Here is a 13,352-nt window from a genome sequence, read left to right on the forward strand (position 1 = left end):
GCCGGATGGGAAGGCAGCGCTTTCTTGTACGTGACGGGATGCAAATTCTTGAAGGCTCTCTTTAGTGACGGGTCCAAACAAAGATCTCATCTGCTCCTCTAGCCCTATCGGCGACTCGTGCACTTCGAGCCTTCTTAGTGACGGCGCAAGTTGCTGACTGCTGACTGCGTTGGTGGTATAGTGGTGAGCATAGCTGCCTTCCAAGCAGTTGGAGAGAGCAGTGCGCATGTCCTTTGGCTCGGGCTGACGTCGAAGCAGAACTCCCTCTGTGACCTGTGCCTCCACCCAAAACTTTTGGATGGAATAATTTCGGATGGACCCATCATTAGCTGAAGTCGCATAACACTTGCAACACTACCGGTAGCAGGGGTCATTGTTTGGACTCTTTTTTTTTTTTTTTTTTTTTTTTAATTGCGCTTTAAACAAAAAGTATTGTGTCAATGCAACTGAACAACATTTATTAGGAACACAGTGCGTCAAAAAGCTACTGACTTCCGCCTGCGTTGGTGGTATAGTGGTGAGCATAGCTGCCTTCCAAGCAGTTGACCCGGGTTCGATTCCCGGCCAACGCATGTCCTTTGGCTCGGGCTGACGTCGAAGCAGAACTCCTTCTGTGACCTGCGACTCCAACCAAACATTTTGGATGGATCATTCGGAAGACGAAAAGAACCAGCTCTCCCCGTCGGGGAATCGAACCCCGGTCTTCCGCGTGACAGGCGGAGATACTGTCCACTATACTAACGAGGAGCCATGCATGCTGTCGTTTCTCCCGTTACTGACGGCACTGCACTGACATACCTAAACAATGCATGGCTTCTTCTGACGCAGACCCAGCCCTAGCACCGTAAAATTTCTGATGGACCCATCATTAGCTGAAGTCGCATAACACTTGGAACACTACCCGTAGCAGGGGTCATTGTTTGGACTCTTTTTTTTTTTTTTTTTTTTTTAAATTGCGCTTTAAACAGAAAGTATTGCGTCAATGCAACTGAACAACATTAATTAGGAACACAGTGCGTCAAAAAGCAAAATGACAGTTAAAGGCATTTCGTTATTGAACTCTTTGATGACATCATTCAGCTAAGTTCAGTTTAAATAGTATCTGTGCAATAATTTGCAATCAAGTCAACGATATCGCTGTACATGAAGTGTCCCCAGCTCCGCCTGCCAGAAGCGACAGAGGGAAGAAACCAAAACTCGATCGGTGAAAGGATGGAGAAAAAACCCGGTGAGAAACCAGGCTCAGTCGGGGAGACAGTTCTCCCCTTGTCAGACGAAACCAGTAGATCAGCTCCAGGCTGCAGGAATGTCAGACTGTGCAGAAGAATCATCTGTTTCCTGTGGTCTTGTCCAGGTGGTCTTTACAGGGGATTTGTATCTGCGGCTCATCTAGTTGTCACGGTCTCCGCTGTGTTTCTGGGCCATAGAGGTCCTTTCTAGGTGTTGATCCACCATCTTCTCTGGATACGGACTGGATCCGGGTGACTGAAGCGGATACAGACTGGATCTGGTGGCTACGGTGACCTCGGAATAAGGGATTTCTTTAAAAGACTTTTTTTTTCATATAAGATTTTATCCAACTTTTCAGATAGAGGCATGAGAAAGAGATTGCCTTGATTGGGCTTTTGGTTATTGGTGGACCGAGAGGACTTTTTTGAGTTTTACTCCTCCCTTTTGGAGTAGGGGGGGGGGGGTGCTGACGAAACACATGTGGGCAGGCATTGTCACCCTTGATGACCCTTGGCGAGCGTAGTAGTTTAACAGAGGCAGCGCACAGGCCCGAGGGTTTGGAGACACAGCTCGAGTTTCTCTTCATTGTCGCATAAATCTTTCGCCTTTTACTAAAGATTTCCGTGGAGGGGAACTTTTGCGAGTGACCTGTATTTTTGGGTGCTCTGCTCACAGCAGAGCTACATCGAAATGTCAAGAGCAGAATCAGTTTGACCGTCCGGCAGCATGCTGCGAGAGGGCTTGCCACTGGTCATCGTCTGAATAGGCACTCTCTGCGTTTGACCACTTCGTGTTTATTTAGCCGGATGGGAAGGCAGCGCTTTCTTGTACGTGACGGGATGCAAATTCTTGAAGGCTCTCTTTAGTGACGGGTCCAAACAAAGATCTCATCTGCTCCTCTAGCCCTATCGGCGACTCGTGCACTTCGAGCCTTCTTAGTGACGGCGCAAGTTGCTAAATGCTGACTGCGTTGGTGGTATAGAGGTGAGCATAGCTGCCTTCCAAGCAGTTGACCCGGATTCGATTCCCGGCCAACGCATGTCCTTTGGCTCGGGCTGACGTCGAAGCAGAACTCCCTCTGTGACCTGTGCCTCCACCCAAAACTTTTGGATGGAATAATTTCGGATGGACCCATCATTAGCTGAAGTCGCATAACACGTGCAACACTACCCGTAGCAGGGGTCATTGTTTGGACTCTTTTTTTTTTTTTTTTTTTTTTTTTTAATTGCGCTTTAAACAAAAAGTATTGTGTCAATGCAACTGAACAACATTTATTAGGAACACAGTGCGTCAAAAAGCAAAATGACAGTTAAACGCATTTCGTTATTGAACTCTTTGATGACATCATTCAGCTAAGTTCAGTTTAAATTGTATCTGTGCAATAATTTGCAATCAAGTCAACGATATCGCTGTACATGAAGTGTCCCCAGCTCCGCCTGCCAGAAGCGACAGAGGCAAGAAACCAAAACTCGATCGGTGAAAGGATGGAGAAAAAACCCGGTGAGAAACCAGGCTCAATCGGGGAGACAGTTCTCCCCTTGTCAGACGAAACAGGTAGATCAGCTCCAGGCTGCAGGAATGTCAGACTGTGCAGAAGAATCATCTGTTTCCTGTGGTCTTGTCCAGGTGGTCTTTACAGGGGATTTGTATCTGCGGCTCATCTAGTTGTCACGGTCTCCGCTGTGTTTCTGGGCCATAGAGGTCCTTTCTAGGTGTTGATCCACCATCTTCTCTGGATACGGACTGGATCCGGGTGACTGAAGCGGATACAGACTGGATCTGGTGGCTACGGTGACCTCGGAATAAGGGATTTCTTTAAAAGACTTTTTTTTTCATATAAGATTTTATCCAACTTTTCAGATAGAGGCATGAGAAAGAGATTGCCTTGATTGGGCTTTTGGTTATTGGTGGACCGAGAGGACTTTTTTGAGTTTTACTCCTCCCTTTTGGAGTGGGGGGGGGGGGGGTGCTGACGAAACACATGTGGGCAGGCATTGTCACCCTTGATGACCCTTGGCGAGCGTAGTAGTTTAACAGAGGCAGCGCACAGGCCCGAGGGTTTGGAGACACAGCTCGAGTTTCTCTTCATTGTCGCATAAATCTTTCGCCTTTTACTAAAGATTTCCGTGGAGGGGAACTTTTGCGAGTGACCTGTATTTTTGGGTGCTCTGCTCACAGCAGAGCTACATCGAAATGTCAAGAGCAGAATCAGTTTGACCGTCCGGCAGCATGCTGCGAGAGGGCTTGCCACTGGTCATCGTCTGAATAGGCACTCTCTGTGTTTGACCACTTCGTGTTTATTTAGCCGGATGGGAAGGCAGCGCTTTCTTGTACGTGACGGGATGCAAATTCTTGAAGGCTCTCTTTAGTGACGGCTCCAAACAAAGATCTCATCTGCTCCTCTAGCCCTATCAGCGACTCGTGCACTTCGAGCCTTCTTAGTGACGGCGCAAGTTGCTGACTGCTGACTGCGTTGGTGGTATAGTGGTGAGCATAGCTGCCTTCCAAGCAGTTGACCCGGATTCGATTCCCGGCCAACGCATGTCCTTTGGCTCGGGCTGACGTCGAAGCAGAACTCCCTCTGTGACCTGTGCCTCCACCCAAAACTTTTGGATGGAATAATTTCGGATGGACCCATCATTAGCTGAAGTCGCATAACACTTGCAACACTACCCGTAGCAGGGGTCATTGTTTGGACTCTTTTTTTTTTTTTTTTTTTTTTTTTTTAATTGCGCTTTAAACAAAAAGTATTGTGTCAATGCAACTGAACAACATTTATTAGGAACACAGTGCGTCAAAAAGCAAAATGACAGTTAAAGGCATTTTGTTATTGAACTCTTTGATGACATCATTCAGCTAAATTCAGTTTAAATAGTATCTGTGCAATAATTTGCAATCAAGTCAACGATATCGCTGTACATGAAGTGTCCCCAGCTCCGCCTGCCAGAAGCGACAGAGGCAAGAAACCAAAACTCGATCGGTGAAAGGATGGAGAAAAAACCCGGTGAGAAACCAGGCTCAGTCGGGGAGACAGTTCTCCCCTTGTCAGACGAAACAGGTAGATTAGCTCCAGGCTGCAGGAATGTCAGACTGTGCAGAAGAATCATCTGTTTCCTGTGGTCTTGTCCAGGTGGTCTTTACAGGGGATTTGTATCTGCGGCTCATCTAGTTGTCACGGTCTCCGCTGTGTTTCTGGGCCATAGAGGTCCTTTCTAGGTGTTGATCCACCATCTTCTCTGGATACGGACTGGATCCGGGTGACTGAAGCGGATACAGACTGGATCTGGTGGCTACGGTGACCTCGGAATAAGGGATTTCTTTAAAAGACTTTTTTTTTCATATAAGATTTTATCCAACTTTTCAGATAGAGACATGAGAAAGAGATTGCCTTGATTGGGCTTTTGGTTATTATAGGCACTCTCTGCGTTTGACCACTTCGTGTTTATTTAGCCGGATGGGAAGGCAGCGCTTTCTTGTACGTGACGGGATGCAAATTCTTGAAGGCTCTCTTTAGTGACGGGTCCAAACAAAGATCTCATCTGCTCCTCTAGCCCTATCGGCGACTCGTGCACTTCGAGCCTTCTTAGTGACGGCGCAAGTTGCTGACTGCTGACTGCGTTGGTGGTATAGTGGTGAGCATAGCTGCCTTCCAAGCAGTTGGAGAGAGCAGTGCGCATGTCCTTTGGCTCGGGCTGACGTCGAAGCAGAACTCCCTCTGTGACCTGTGCCTCCACCCAAAACTTTTGGATGGAATAATTTCGGATGGACCCATCATTAGCTGAAGTCGCATAACACTTGCAACACTACCGGTAGCAGGGGTCATTGTTTGGACTCTTTTTTTTTTTTTTTTTTTTTTTTAATTGCGCTTTAAACAAAAAGTATTGTGTCAATGCAACTGAACAACATTTATTAGGAACACAGTGCGTCAAAAAGCTACTGACTTCCGCCTGCGTTGGTGGTATAGTGGTGAGCATAGCTGCCTTCCAAGCAGTTGACCCGGGTTCGATTCCCGGCCAACGCATGTCCTTTGGCTCGGGCTGACGTCGAAGCAGAACTCCTTCTGTGACCTGCGACTCCAACCAAACATTTTGGATGGATCATTCGGAAGACGAAAAGAACCAGCTCTCCCCGTCGGGGAATCGAACCCCGGTCTTCCGCGTGACAGGCGGAGATACTGTCCACTATACTAACGAGGAGCCATGCATGCTGTCGTTTCTCCCGTTACTGACGGCACTGCACTGACATACCTAAACAATGCATGGCTTCTTCTGACGCAGACCCAGCCCTAGCACCGTAAAATTTCTGATGGACCCATCATTAGCTGAAGTCGCATAACACTTGCAACACTACCCGTAGCAGGGGTCATTGTTTGGACTCTTTTTTTTTTTTTTTTTTTTTTTTTTTTTTAATTGCGCTTTAAACAAAAAGTATTGTGTCAATGCAACTGAACAACATTTATTAGGAACACAGTGCGTCAAAAAGCAAAATGACAGTTAAAGGCATTTCGTTATTGAACTCTTTGATGACATCATTCAGCTAAGTTCAGTTTAAATAGTATCTGTGCAATAATTTGCAATCAAGTCAACGATATCGCTGTACATGAAGTGTCCCCAGCTCCGCCTGCCAGAAGCGACAGAGGCAAGAAACCAAAACTCGATCGGTGAAAGGATGGAGAAAAAACCCGGTGAGAAACCAGGCTCAATCGGGGAGACAGTTCTCCCCTTGTCAGACGAAACAGGTAGATCAGCTCCAGGCTGCAGGAATGTCAGACTGTGCAGAAGAATCATCTGTTTCCTGTGGTCTTGTCCAGGTGGTCTTTACAGGGGATTTGTATCTGCGGCTCATCTAGTTGTCACGGTCTCCGCTGTGTTTCTGGGCCATAGAGGTCCTTTCTAGGTGTTGATCCACCATCTTCTCTGGATACGGACTGGATCCGGGTGACTGAAGCGGATACAGACTGGATCTGGTGGCTACGGTGACCTCGGAATAAGGGATTTCTTTAAAAGACTTTTTTTTTCATATAAGATTTTATCCAACTTTTCAGATAGAGGCATGAGAAAGAGATTGCCTTGATTGGGCTTTTGGTTATTGGTGGACCGAGAGGACTTTTTTGAGTTTTACTCCTCCCTTTTGGAGTGGGGGGGGGGGGGGGGGTGCTGACGAAACACATGTGGGCAGGCATTGTCACCCTTGATGACCCTTGGCGAGCGTAGTAGTTTAACAGAGGCAGCGCACAGGCCCGAGGGTTTGGAGACACAGCTCGAGTTTCTCTTCATTGTCGCATAAATCTTTCGCCTTTTACTAAAGATTTCCGTGGAGGGGAACTTTTGCGAGTGACCTGTATTTTTGGGTGCTCTGCTCACAGCAGAGCTACATCGAAATGTCAAGAGCAGAATCAGTTTGACCGTCCGGCAGCATGCTGCGAGAGGGCTTGCCACTGGTCATCGTCTGAATAGGCACTCTCTGTGTTTGACCACTTCGTGTTTATTTAGCCGGATGGGAAGGCAGCGCTTTCTTGTACGTGACGGGATGCAAATTCTTGAAGGCTCTCTTTAGTGACGGCTCCAAACAAAGATCTCATCTGCTCCTCTAGCCCTATCAGCGACTCGTGCACTTCGAGCCTTCTTAGTGACGGCGCAAGTTGCTGACTGCTGACTGCGTTGGTGGTATAGTGGTGAGCATAGCTGCCTTCCAAGCAGTTGACCCGGATTCGATTCCCGGCCAACGCATGTCCTTTGGCTCGGGCTGACGTCGAAGCAGAACTCCCTCTGTGACCTGTGCCTCCACCCAAAACTTTTGGATGGAATAATTTCGGATGGACCCATCATTAGCTGAAGTCGCATAACACTTGCAACACTACCCGTAGCAGGGGTCATTGTTTGGACTCTTTTTTTTTTTTTTTTTTTTTTTTTTTAATTGCGCTTTAAACAAAAAGTATTGTGTCAATGCAACTGAACAACATTTATTAGGAACACAGTGCGTCAAAAAGCAAAATGACAGTTAAAGGCATTTTGTTATTGAACTCTTTGATGACATCATTCAGCTAAATTCAGTTTAAATAGTATCTGTGCAATAATTTGCAATCAAGTCAACGATATCGCTGTACATGAAGTGTCCCCAGCTCCGCCTGCCAGAAGCGACAGAGGCAAGAAACCAAAACTCGATCGGTGAAAGGATGGAGAAAAAACCCGGTGAGAAACCAGGCTCAGTCGGGGAGACAGTTCTCCCCTTGTCAGACGAAACAGGTAGATTAGCTCCAGGCTGCAGGAATGTCAGACTGTGCAGAAGAATCATCTGTTTCCTGTGGTCTTGTCCAGGTGGTCTTTACAGGGGATTTGTATCTGCGGCTCATCTAGTTGTCACGGTCTCCGCTGTGTTTCTGGGCCATAGAGGTCCTTTCTAGGTGTTGATCCACCATCTTCTCTGGATACGGACTGGATCCGGGTGACTGAAGCGGATACAGACTGGATCTGGTGGCTACGGTGACCTCGGAATAAGGGATTTCTTTAAAAGACTTTTTTTTTCATATAAGATTTTATCCAACTTTTCAGATAGAGACATGAGAAAGAGATTGCCTTGATTGGGCTTTTGGTTATTATAGGCACTCTCTGCGTTTGACCACTTCGTGTTTATTTAGCCGGATGGGAAGGCAGCGCTTTCTTGTACGTGACGGGATGCAAATTCTTGAAGGCTCTCTTTAGTGACGGGTCCAAACAAAGATCTCATCTGCTCCTCTAGCCCTATCGGCGACTCGTGCACTTCGAGCCTTCTTAGTGACGGCGCAAGTTGCTGACTGCTGACTGCGTTGGTGGTATAGTGGTGAGCATAGCTGCCTTCCAAGCAGTTGGAGAGAGCAGTGCGCATGTCCTTTGGCTCGGGCTGACGTCGAAGCAGAACTCCCTCTGTGACCTGTGCCTCCACCCAAAACTTTTGGATGGAATAATTTCGGATGGACCCATCATTAGCTGAAGTCGCATAACACTTGCAACACTACCGGTAGCAGGGGTCATTGTTTGGACTCTTTTTTTTTTTTTTTTTTTTTTTTAATTGCGCTTTAAACAAAAAGTATTGTGTCAATGCAACTGAACAACATTTATTAGGAACACAGTGCGTCAAAAAGCTACTGACTTCCGCCTGCGTTGGTGGTATAGTGGTGAGCATAGCTGCCTTCCAAGCAGTTGACCCGGGTTCGATTCCCGGCCAACGCATGTCCTTTGGCTCGGGCTGACGTCGAAGCAGAACTCCTTCTGTGACCTGCGACTCCAACCAAACATTTTGGATGGATCATTCGGAAGACGAAAAGAACCAGCTCTCCCCGTCGGGGAATCGAACCCCGGTCTTCCGCGTGACAGGCGGAGATACTGTCCACTATACTAACGAGGAGCCATGCATGCTGTCGTTTCTCCCGTTACTGACGGCACTGCACTGACATACCTAAACAATGCATGGCTTCTTCTGACGCAGACCCAGCCCTAGCACCGTAAAATTTCTGATGGACCCATCATTAGCTGAAGTCGCATAACACTTGGAACACTACCCGTAGCAGGGGTCATTGTTTGGACTCTTTTTTTTTTTTTTTTTTTTTTAAATTGCGCTTTAAACAGAAAGTATTGCGTCAATGCAACTGAACAACATTAATTAGGAACACAGTGCGTCAAAAAGCAAAATGACAGTTAAAGGCATTTCGTTATTGAACTCTTTGATGACATCATTCAGCTAAGTTCAGTTTAAATAGTATCTGTGCAATAATTTGCAATCAAGTCAACGATATCGCTGTACATGAAGTGTCCCCAGCTCCGCCTGCCAGAAGCGACAGAGGGAAGAAACCAAAACTCGATCGGTGAAAGGATGGAGAAAAAACCCGGTGAGAAACCAGGCTCAGTCGGGGAGACAGTTCTCCCCTTGTCAGACGAAACCAGTAGATCAGCTCCAGGCTGCAGGAATGTCAGACTGTGCAGAAGAATCATCTGTTTCCTGTGGTCTTGTCCAGGTGGTCTTTACAGGGGATTTGTATCTGCGGCTCATCTAGTTGTCACGGTCTCCGCTGTGTTTCTGGGCCATAGAGGTCCTTTCTAGGTGTTGATCCACCATCTTCTCTGGATACGGACTGGATCCGGGTGACTGAAGCGGATACAGACTGGATCTGGTGGCTACGGTGACCTCGGAATAAGGGATTTCTTTAAAAGACTTTTTTTTTCATATAAGATTTTATCCAACTTTTCAGATAGAGGCATGAGAAAGAGATTGCCTTGATTGGGCTTTTGGTTATTGGTGGACCGAGAGGACTTTTTTGAGTTTTACTCCTCCCTTTTGGAGTAGGGGGGGGGGGGTGCTGACGAAACACATGTGGGCAGGCATTGTCACCCTTGATGACCCTTGGCGAGCGTAGTAGTTTAACAGAGGCAGCGCACAGGCCCGAGGGTTTGGAGACACAGCTCGAGTTTCTCTTCATTGTCGCATAAATCTTTCGCCTTTTACTAAAGATTTCCGTGGAGGGGAACTTTTGCGAGTGACCTGTATTTTTGGGTGCTCTGCTCACAGCAGAGCTACATCGAAATGTCAAGAGCAGAATCAGTTTGACCGTCCGGCAGCATGCTGCGAGAGGGCTTGCCACTGGTCATCGTCTGAATAGGCACTCTCTGCGTTTGACCACTTCGTGTTTATTTAGCCGGATGGGAAGGCAGCGCTTTCTTGTACGTGACGGGATGCAAATTCTTGAAGGCTCTCTTTAGTGACGGGTCCAAACAAAGATCTCATCTGCTCCTCTAGCCCTATCGGCGACTCGTGCACTTCGAGCCTTCTTAGTGACGGCGCAAGTTGCTAAATGCTGACTGCGTTGGTGGTATAGTGGTGAGCATAGCTGCCTTCCAAGCAGTTGACCCGGATTCGATTCCCGGCCAACGCATGTCCTTTGGCTCGGGCTGACGTCGAAGCAGAACTCCCTCTGTGACCTGTGCCTCCACCCAAAACTTTTGGATGGAATAATTTCGGATGGACCCATCATTAGCTGAAGTCGCATAACACGTGCAACACTACCCGTAGCAGGGGTCATTGTTTGGACTCTTTTTTTTTTTTTTTTTTTTTTTTTTAATTGCGCTTTAAACAAAAAGTATTGTGTCAATGCAACTGAACAACATTTATTAGGAACACAGTGCGTCAAAAAGCAAAATGACAGTTAAACGCATTTCGTTATTGAACTCTTTGATGACATCATTCAGCTAAGTTCAGTTTAAATTGTATCTGTGCAATAATTTGCAATCAAGTCAACGATATCGCTGTACATGAAGTGTCCCCAGCTCCGCCTGCCAGAAGCGACAGAGGCAAGAAACCAAAACTCGATCGGTGAAAGGATGGAGAAAAAACCCGGTGAGAAACCAGGCTCAATCGGGGAGACAGTTCTCCCCTTGTCAGACGAAACAGGTAGATCAGCTCCAGGCTGCAGGAATGTCAGACTGTGCAGAAGAATCATCTGTTTCCTGTGGTCTTGTCCAGGTGGTCTTTACAGGGGATTTGTATCTGCGGCTCATCTAGTTGTCACGGTCTCCGCTGTGTTTCTGGGCCATAGAGGTCCTTTCTAGGTGTTGATCCACCATCTTCTCTGGATACGGACTGGATCCGGGTGACTGAAGCGGATACAGACTGGATCTGGTGGCTACGGTGACCTCGGAATAAGGGATTTCTTTAAAAGACTTTTTTTTTCATATAAGATTTTATCCAACTTTTCAGATAGAGGCATGAGAAAGAGATTGCCTTGATTGGGCTTTTGGTTATTGGTGGACCGAGAGGACTTTTTTGAGTTTTACTCCTCCCTTTTGGAGTGGGGGGGGGGGGGGTGCTGACGAAACACATGTGGGCAGGCATTGTCACCCTTGATGACCCTTGGCGAGCGTAGTAGTTTAACAGAGGCAGCGCACAGGCCCGAGGGTTTGGAGACACAGCTCGAGTTTCTCTTCATTGTCGCATAAATCTTTCGCCTTTTACTAAAGATTTCCGTGGAGGGGAACTTTTGCGAGTGACCTGTATTTTTGGGTGCTCTGCTCACAGCAGAGCTACATCGAAATGTCAAGAGCAGAATCAGTTTGACCGTCCGGCAGCATGCTGCGAGAGGGCTTGCCACTGGTCATCGTCTGAATAGGCACTCTCTGTGTTTGACCACTTCGTGTTTATTTAGCCGGATGGGAAGGCAGCGCTTTCTTGTACGTGACGGGATGCAAATTCTTGAAGGCTCTCTTTAGTGACGGCTCCAAACAAAGATCTCATCTGCTCCTCTAGCCCTATCAGCGACTCGTGCACTTCGAGCCTTCTTAGTGACGGCGCAAGTTGCTGACTGCTGACTGCGTTGGTGGTATAGTGGTGAGCATAGCTGCCTTCCAAGCAGTTGACCCGGATTCGATTCCCGGCCAACGCATGTCCTTTGGCTCGGGCTGACGTCGAAGCAGAACTCCCTCTGTGACCTGTGCCTCCACCCAAAACTTTTGGATGGAATAATTTCGGATGGACCCATCATTAGCTGAAGTCGCATAACACTTGCAACACTACCCGTAGCAGGGGTCATTGTTTGGACTCTTTTTTTTTTTTTTTTTTTTTTTTTTTTAATTGCGCTTTAAACAAAAAGTATTGTGTCAATGCAACTGAACAACATTTATTAGGAACACAGTGCGTCAAAAAGCAAAATGACAGTTAAAGGCATTTTGTTATTGAACTCTTTGATGACATCATTCAGCTAAATTCAGTTTAAATAGTATCTGTGCAATAATTTGCAATCAAGTCAACGATATCGCTGTACATGAAGTGTCCCCAGCTCCGCCTGCCAGAAGCGACAGAGGCAAGAAACCAAAACTCGATCGGTGAAAGGATGGAGAAAAAACCCGGTGAGAAACCAGGCTCAGTCGGGGAGACAGTTCTCCCCTTGTCAGACGAAACAGGTAGATTAGCTCCAGGCTGCAGGAATGTCAGACTGTGCAGAAGAATCATCTGTTTCCTGTGGTCTTGTCCAGGTGGTCTTTACAGGGGATTTGTATCTGCGGCTCATCTAGTTGTCACGGTCTCCGCTGTGTTTCTGGGCCATAGAGGTCCTTTCTAGGTGTTGATCCACCATCTTCTCTGGATACGGACTGGATCCGGGTGACTGAAGCGGATACAGACTGGATCTGGTGGCTACGGTGACCTCGGAATAAGGGATTTCTTTAAAAGACTTTTTTTTTCATATAAGATTTTATCCAACTTTTCAGATAGAGACATGAGAAAGAGATTGCCTTGATTGGGCTTTTGGTTATTATAGGCACTCTCTGCGTTTGACCACTTCGTGTTTATTTAGCCGGATGGGAAGGCAGCGCTTTCTTGTACGTGACGGGATGCAAATTCTTGAAGGCTCTCTTTAGTGACGGGTCCAAACAAAGATCTCATCTGCTCCTCTAGCCCTATCGGCGACTCGTGCACTTCGAGCCTTCTTAGTGACGGCGCAAGTTGCTGACTGCTGACTGCGTTGGTGGTATAGTGGTGAGCATAGCTGCCTTCCAAGCAGTTGGAGAGAGCAGTGCGCATGTCCTTTGGCTCGGGCTGACGTCGAAGCAGAACTCCCTCTGTGACCTGTGCCTCCACCCAAAACTTTTGGATGGAATAATTTCGGATGGACCCATCATTAGCTGAAGTCGCATAACACTTGCAACACTACCGGTAGCAGGGGTCATTGTTTGGACTCTTTTTTTTTTTTTTTTTTTTTTTTAATTGCGCTTTAAACAAAAAGTATTGTGTCAATGCAACTGAACAACATTTATTAGGAACACAGTGCGTCAAAAAGCTACTGACTTCCGCCTGCGTTGGTGGTATAGTGGTGAGCATAGCTGCCTTCCAAGCAGTTGACCCGGGTTCGATTCCCGGCCAACGCATGTCCTTTGGCTCGGGCTGACGTCGAAGCAGAACTCCTTCTGTGACCTGCGACTCCAACCAAACATTTTGGATGGATCATTCGGAAGACGAAAAGAACCAGCTCTCCCCGTCGGGGAATCGAACCCCGGTCTTCCGCGTGACAGGCGGAGATACTGTCCACTATACTAACGAGGAGCCATGCATGCTGTCGTTTCTCCCGTTACTGACGGCACTGCACTGACATACCTAAACAA

At 47.2% G+C, this 13,352-nt stretch overlaps 9 non-coding genes across 9 annotated transcripts; 5 read left to right on the forward strand and 4 right to left on the reverse strand.

Moving 5' to 3' along the window:
- Positions 1 to 675: 675 nt before the first annotated feature.
- On the reverse strand, positions 676 to 747 carry trnad-guc (transfer RNA aspartic acid (anticodon GUC)). Its single transcript has one exon. It is a non-coding gene; the product is annotated as a tRNA-Asp (tRNA).
- Positions 748 to 1,797: 1,050 nt separating this feature from the next.
- On the forward strand, positions 1,798 to 1,912 carry LOC127980601 (U5 spliceosomal RNA). Its single transcript, XR_008159617.1, has one exon. It is a non-coding gene; the product is annotated as a U5 spliceosomal RNA (small nuclear RNA).
- Positions 1,913 to 3,300: 1,388 nt separating this feature from the next.
- LOC127980602 (U5 spliceosomal RNA) lies at positions 3,301 to 3,415 on the forward strand. The gene has a single exon (XR_008159618.1). It is a non-coding gene; the product is annotated as a U5 spliceosomal RNA (small nuclear RNA).
- Positions 3,416 to 5,354: 1,939 nt separating this feature from the next.
- trnad-guc (transfer RNA aspartic acid (anticodon GUC)) lies at positions 5,355 to 5,426 on the reverse strand. The gene has a single exon. It is a non-coding gene; the product is annotated as a tRNA-Asp (tRNA).
- A 1,061-nt stretch (positions 5,427 to 6,487) lies between these two features.
- Positions 6,488 to 6,602, forward strand: LOC127980603 (U5 spliceosomal RNA). Its single transcript, XR_008159619.1, has one exon. It is a non-coding gene; the product is annotated as a U5 spliceosomal RNA (small nuclear RNA).
- A 1,939-nt stretch (positions 6,603 to 8,541) lies between these two features.
- trnad-guc (transfer RNA aspartic acid (anticodon GUC)) lies at positions 8,542 to 8,613 on the reverse strand. Its single transcript has one exon. It is a non-coding gene; the product is annotated as a tRNA-Asp (tRNA).
- Positions 8,614 to 9,663: 1,050 nt separating this feature from the next.
- Positions 9,664 to 9,778, forward strand: LOC127980605 (U5 spliceosomal RNA). The gene has a single exon (XR_008159620.1). It is a non-coding gene; the product is annotated as a U5 spliceosomal RNA (small nuclear RNA).
- Positions 9,779 to 11,166: 1,388 nt separating this feature from the next.
- Positions 11,167 to 11,281, forward strand: LOC127980606 (U5 spliceosomal RNA). The gene has a single exon (XR_008159621.1). It is a non-coding gene; the product is annotated as a U5 spliceosomal RNA (small nuclear RNA).
- Positions 11,282 to 13,221: 1,940 nt separating this feature from the next.
- Positions 13,222 to 13,293, reverse strand: trnad-guc (transfer RNA aspartic acid (anticodon GUC)). Its single transcript has one exon. It is a non-coding gene; the product is annotated as a tRNA-Asp (tRNA).
- Between the last annotated feature and the right edge of the window lie 59 nt (positions 13,294 to 13,352).

Source organism: Carassius gibelio, chromosome B19, assembly GCF_023724105.1.
Source record: "Carassius gibelio isolate Cgi1373 ecotype wild population from Czech Republic chromosome B19, carGib1.2-hapl.c, whole genome shotgun sequence".
In the NCBI taxonomy this organism is placed as follows: domain Eukaryota; kingdom Metazoa; phylum Chordata; class Actinopteri; order Cypriniformes; family Cyprinidae; genus Carassius; species Carassius gibelio.